The sequence below is a fragment of the Chrysochloris asiatica genome, unplaced genomic scaffold, assembly GCF_000296735.1.
Source record: "Chrysochloris asiatica unplaced genomic scaffold, ChrAsi1.0 scaffold00161, whole genome shotgun sequence".
Lineage (NCBI taxonomy): Eukaryota > Metazoa > Chordata > Mammalia > Afrosoricida > Chrysochloridae > Chrysochloris > Chrysochloris asiatica.
The window spans coordinates 1,004,155-1,010,800 of record NW_006408679.1 but is presented as its reverse complement, the minus strand read 5'-3'; the positions used below and the strand labels follow the sequence as shown (position 1 = coordinate 1,010,800).

At 43.3% G+C, this 6,646-nt stretch overlaps 1 pseudogene; it reads right to left on the bottom strand.

Annotated features, from left to right (window-relative positions):
• Nucleotides 1-5,805, bottom strand: part of LOC102822376 — a 135,161-nt pseudogene extending 129,356 nt beyond the window's left edge.
• Nucleotides 5,806-6,646: the final 841 nt, after the last annotated feature.

Genomic DNA, 6,646 nt, shown 5'->3' with positions numbered 1-6,646 from the left:
TGTCAGCTTGAGGACTAAGGTGCATCTGACCCAAGCCATGGTGTTTTCAATAACCTCAAATGCATGTGAAAGCTGGACAGTGAATAAAGAAGACTTTAGAAGAATTGATGCTTTTGAGTTATGATGTTGGAGGAGAATATTGAAAGTGACATGGACTGCCAAAAGAACCAATAGATCCGTTTTAGAAGGAATCCAGCCAGAGTGCTCCTTGGAGGCCAGGATGGCCAACTTCGTCTCTCATACTTCAGACATATTGTCAGGAGTGACCAGTCACTGGAGAACGATATCATGTTTTTTGGGGTGGAGGGTCAGAGAAAAAGAGGAAGGTCCCCAACGAGATGGCTTGGCCAAGTGACAGCATCAATGGACTCAACTGTGGCAGTGTTTCATTCTGCTGTGCATAAGGTCGCTATGAGTTGGTACCAACTCAAGGGCACCTAACAACAACAACATCTACCAATTAAATTCCTAGATAGAAATCTGAGAAAATAGTTCATATAAAGAACATTCATGGAAACTTTGTTCATAAGAAGCAAAAACATAAGACAATCAAATTATCTATCAACAGAAGAATAGACAAATTATTCATGGTACATTCTTCCAATGGAATGCTGCACAGCAACAACAAGTGAAGTAAAAAGATGAACCACTGATAACATGCATCAACATCGATGACTCTCACAGCAAAAGACTATATACTGTATGATCCCATTTATATGAAGGTCAACAATATTCACTACTGTCCAGTGAATCTTTATGGGAGCAGAAAGCCTCCTCCTCCTTCCTGTAAGTGGATAGTGGATTCAAACTACTGACCTTGTAGTTAGCAGCTCAAGAGGTAACCCACTACACCACCAGAGTTCCTTGGATGTCAATAGTGAATATTGGATCATTGGTGATAAAAATCAGAAAACTGTTTACTTCTGGGTGGGTGTGCACTAGGAAGTACATATAGGAACCTTCTTTGGTTCTGAAAATGCCCTGTATCTCCATCTAGACAAGAGTTACTAAGATGTATGTGTATGTATGTGCATATGTATGTGCGTGCATGTGTAAAAACTCATCTAATTGCACACTCGTGTATTTTTCATAATTTTACTATATATAGTTAATGTCTCAGTGTGAAAAGGTAAGAACAAATCTCATTTATCTTTTCATCATTTCTTCATCTTTACCTTCTCTATGTTCATGTAGGAGTTCTGGTGAGGCACTGTGGGCTAATGTGCTGGACTGCAAGGTCAGTTTGAACCTTGAGGTCAGCAGTTCAAGCTCATCAGGTGCTCCTCTGAAACTCTATACAGGGACTCACTCGACCGACAGCACTTAACAACAACAATGTCCATCTAGGTGCCTAATACCCTAAGGATCTTTCTTTTCTTTATCAAAATGTCTAGTAAAATAGTCTGAGAGCAGTCCTTAGTGGTTTATTAGGGATAATGTTTCCTTCCTTGTGGAGGAATATCTATGCTGTCAAATCAGTTCCAACCCATAGCAACCCTGTATGGGGTTTCTGAGGAGCAGCTGATGAGCTTGAACCACCGACCTTGCGATTCAAACCGACCTCATTTACCACACTCATTTACCTGACTCGTGGGTGTGAGGTGGATATTGGGAATACCTGGTGTGGCACTGAGGGTTAATGCGCTGGACAGCAAGATTAGTTTGATCCACAAGGTCGGTGGTTCAAGCTTACCAGTTGCTCCTTGGAAACCCTATACTGGGTCGCTATGGGTCAGAACTGACTCAACAGCACTTAACAACAACAATAAGCAGCCTAACTCCAGTGAAGTGTTCCGTTACAGCCATGCCCCCGACAATGAGACTCTCCTGTAACTGAGTGGGAAAGCCTATCTAGATCCTATGTTCAGTATTGTTGTTGAGTGCAGTCCACTTGGTTCCAAATCATAGTGACCCTGTATAGGGTTTCTGAAGAAAAACTGGTGAGTTTAAACCACCGACTTTGTGGTTCAAACCAATCTTTAGGTTGAGTGATTATCATACAGAGCCTCACTAAGAATCCATGGATTAGAAAGTTTTATTCCCCACTTCACTTTGACCGGTGGGGACTCCTGGTGTGATGCTGTAGGATCAGCACTAGACTGCAAGCCATAGGCCAGCAGTTCAAACCTACAAGCTGCTCCTCAGAAACCCTATACAGGGTTGCTGAGTTAAAATCGACTCAGAGGAACTTAACAACATCACTTTTACCTTTTACCAGTAAAAAGGGTATTTTGATTTCTCACTTTGCTTGCCCTTTTTTTTTTTTAATTTCTCATCAAAATAAAATTTATAAAACAAAAATGGGTGATCTTTATAGGGCCCCTTTGAAACTGAAACCTAATAGATTTAAATATTTATAATCCTCTCTATTGCCCTATTTGAATTTGAATTCTTCCAAATTGGTAATGTAAGGCTTACTGTTCTTGTTGTTAGATGCCATTGAGTCAAGTTTCAGTCATAGCAACCCTGCTACAACAGAATGCAACATTGAATGGCCTTGTGTCATACAATCATTACTTTACACTCTGCAAGTAACTCCCTCTTTCCCCTTAAAACAAAGAGCGTTGTTATAGAAGATACCTGGGCACCAGACACTTAAACTCTCCTCTCGTTTTCCTACTCCCAACTTGTCTCTTTCTTCTGAGTTTTAATCAAGACACCACTAAATCCTTCAGCTACATATCCCAGGACTACATACACAGGGCAGTAATGATTTGGAACAATGACTAGAAAGGGTTAAAACATACATAACTATTAAAATCCTTCTCTCATTCCCCACTGTTATTTTATTAGTCTCATATCTATGAGACCTGTTTCAAGGGAAAGTAGTGTCCTGGACTCTCCTCCGGAGATGATTATAGATGAAGTCTACTTCTTCATCCTTATAATTTGGAAGGGCATACCCCACCGGAGCTGTGTTAATAAAGTAATAACTTTAATAAGGCAGGAGGTAAAGGTTTGTTCAACATACAATCCTCCCTGCAAACAGAAATCAGACACATTCATTATATGCTTTGCCAGATATACTCAAACATTTTCATCTCCACAAAAGGGGATTAAATCAGTGTCCATCTCACAGTAGGAGGGAGAAGATTATTGCCACTTTAATCACAGTTTGAGATTAAAGGAAGAATCTAGGCTCATTGTTCTCTGGGATGTCTGTGATTCACATGTGATGATTCAAGGCTTTGAGGCTCACTAGTTTGAGGGGTGGGGGGTGGGGGGAGTCAGCAGGATCTCCCAAGGCCCCCATCCACTTCTCCTGCAGTTGGCAGTTGGGTGCATCTCTTCATGTCTTGAGCAGGACATGATCTACAGGCTGGAAAGTTTGAAGGTTATCTGTAGGGGAGGAAGCAGACCTGGGAAGAGCAAATTTATAAATAATAGAGAGTGTGCGGCGAAGGTGTTGTATATACCACTGCATCTTCAAATCTTGGTTGAGGTCAGGTGGAAGGTTGAGGGAAGCTGCCTGGAAAGGCTTACCAAATAAAATTTCATATGGGCTCAATTTAAATCCACTTCTGGGAGCTATCTGAATTTGAAACAGGGCTAAGGGCAACACCTGATCCTGTTTAGGGGCATTTCCTGACAAGTTTTGCCATTTGTTTCTTGAAAGTATGCTTCATTTTCTCCACTTTCCCTGAATATTGGGGTCTCCATGCTGAGTGCAATCTCCATTTCATCATAGGTGTTTGCTGACTTGTTGGATAACAATGGCAATGAATGATGCTCTGTTGTCAATCTGGAAACCTTCTGAAGTCCAAACCTAGGGATCATCTTCCTTAGAGGATTTTCACTACTTCTAAAGCTCGATCGATCTGGGTGGGGAAAGTCTCTACCCAACTAGAAAAGGGGTCTACAAAAACTAGTAAATATTTAAGACCCCATCTTGGGGCACCTGTGTAAAATCGACCTGCCAATCTTCAAAGGGTTATTCACGCTGATATTGGTGCAGGCCAGTCTTCTGTCCTGGATCTGCCTTGGAATTGTTCTTGAGGCAGGTTAAACAGTTAGAGCTAACATCCTGGATGATTTTTTGCTAGTCCCTTGTCCTTGAGCCAGGGCTTAATGAATTCTACCAAGGTCTCTGTCCAGTAGGGGTCATTTCATGGACTTGTTTAAGGAGAGCAAGGGCTAGTTTACTTGGGATCAGAACCATTCCATCATCTTTCACTTTCCATCCTTTAACCTCTTTCTCAGATCCTTTTGCTTCAGCCCAACTCAAGTCTTCTGGCTACACATCCACAGTCTTTCCTGCTGATATATCTAATATCCTGTTTAGTGCAATCAGTTTGGCCTTTTAAGCTGAAGTCCCCATCAGGAGGGCTCTTTCCTCAACTGGGCTGGGCCTTTTTAGGTTACTACTGCATCTCTGGTAGCATAGTGGTTACAAATCAGGCTGCGAGCCGCAAGATCAGCAGTTCGAAACTACCAGCTGTTCCATGGGAGAAAGATGAAGGTTTCTGCTCCTGTAAATATTTACAGCCTTGGAAACCCTGTACAAGGTTGCTATGAGTTGGAACTGACTCCACAGCACATAATTACCACCACCACCCTGGTGTGGCGTTGCGGGTTAATGCACTGAACTGAAAAGTCATTTGAATTGCAAGGTAGCATTCAAGCTTACGAGCTGCTCCTTGGAAACTCTATACAGGGTTTCTATGTAAGTACTTAACAATAACAACAACTGCATACTCCACTCTCCAAGTATCTTTCTCCATGTAACTACTTCTATCCACAAACAATGTTCAGTCTACTGGGCATAATGTGAACAAACCAATATTTTCTGGTACCTGGTTTCTCGACCAGAAGGATGGGAGTCTGGCATGGATGTCACTTTCCTAAAATTTACTTCCAATGGGGGCTCTGCCTTCAAGGGCCTCTCTCCTTAGGGGATATTAGTCTTTGTGTGGTGGTTGGCTCCTGGCCTCCAGTCAGGCCTTACCAGGGATGCTTGCTTGGTCCTCCCTGGAGTTCTGCTAGCTCACATGAGGGATTTATCTGATTGTTGACGTCCCCAGGCCAACCTGGATTGGTTTCTGGAGTTTTTTGAATCAGTAATTGCCAGGCATGCTCATGAGGAACCTCCATCTGTAGACTTCTGGCTTCAGGATGAAAGGTTCTCTGAGCATGTAACTTTGACAGTAGATCCCAGCTCAATAGGGGGACCAGGCAGGAGTAGGAAGCGGTGCATTATTTCCTGTCCAGGGATTTTAGGAAGAACTGGTCTTCAGGCTTCCCTGAAACTTCAGTCACTGTCACATAACAGGACGACAGGGAAGTCAGAGGTGTCTTGACCTCTAAATGAGTGACCCCAGTGTTGGCTAAAAGTCCACAGTCTGTCGACCCCCACACTGTTATAACCCAGGGTTTGGGGGGGCAACGGAAGTGGCAGAAGTTGATGCCAAGTAATGTTGGGCCCCAGGGCACCCTCGGTCTTCTTCAGTCAAGGCAACTTGTTCAGCCATCTATAGAGTTGGAGGGGGCTTTTCCTGCCAGGACCAACCCTACAATTTGGGCATTCATTTTTCCAGTGTCCAGGTTTTTCTACAATAAGCACATTGATTCTTATCTAAAGCTCTTTTGCCCTTTGAGGATCCTCCCTGGGGCCCACAGACATACCTCTAGTAATCTCCAGGAGACAGTAACAGCCTGAGTCTTCTTGTGCTCTTGGTTGTTAAGTACCTTGAAGGCAATGTTGGCCAGCTGGAATGGGTTCATGCTGCGTGCCCCATCGAATTTCTGTAGTTTCTTCCTAATATCAGGGGTGCCTTGGCAGATAAAATCTGTTAACCATTCGGACATTAGTGAGTCCTCGGGGTCAAGGTCTGTGTACTTACAGTGGTGGTAGTGGTGATGGTTATATGTCGTGGAGACTGATGGCGACCCTGTATAGGGTTTCTGAGGCTATAAATCTTTACAGGAGCAGAAAGCCTCATCTTTCTCCTATGGAACTGCTGGTAATTTCAAGCTGCTGAGCATGAGATTAGCAGCCCAACTTGTAGCCACTATGCTACCAGAGCTCCTTGTGTACTTATAGTAAGCTTGGTATATTCACCCAGGAAATTCAAAAGAATCCTCAGTTGGCTTCTGCTGAACTGCTTGTACCATGTTCAGGCACTTTTGTTTAGGGACTCCCTTCTTCAGACCTCAAGAATGCACCCTTTGTAATGTGCCAGCAGCATGGCAGACCCCTATCATTTGGATTCCGATTTGGCTTACTCAGGGGAATTGCCTCAGCCAGAGCAGGGTCTCATTTGGGGTTTTCTTCATGGATGCATGCTTGCTGCTTCATCTAGTGCATTATCTAAGACTAGGAGCATGGTCAACAGAGACTGAATATCTGTCCAATTAGGATGATGGGTAACAAAATTAGTTACTAAATCTGTCATTTTGGCTGGGCCATCTTGCTAGGAAGGTTTTGAATGTTTCAACTTAACAGGTCTGACATAGACAAAGGAGTATGTACTCAGTAATATGCGGCAGGCTGTCCATCCTAATTCAATCCTATGGGCAACTGCCAGAGGGTATTTCCCTGCCCCTGTTCTGGGTAGCCTTAAATCGAAATGGGTCCCTTGCCAGGTATATTGTTGTTGTTAGGTGCCATCAAGTCGGTGCTGACTCATATTGACCCAGTGCATAACAG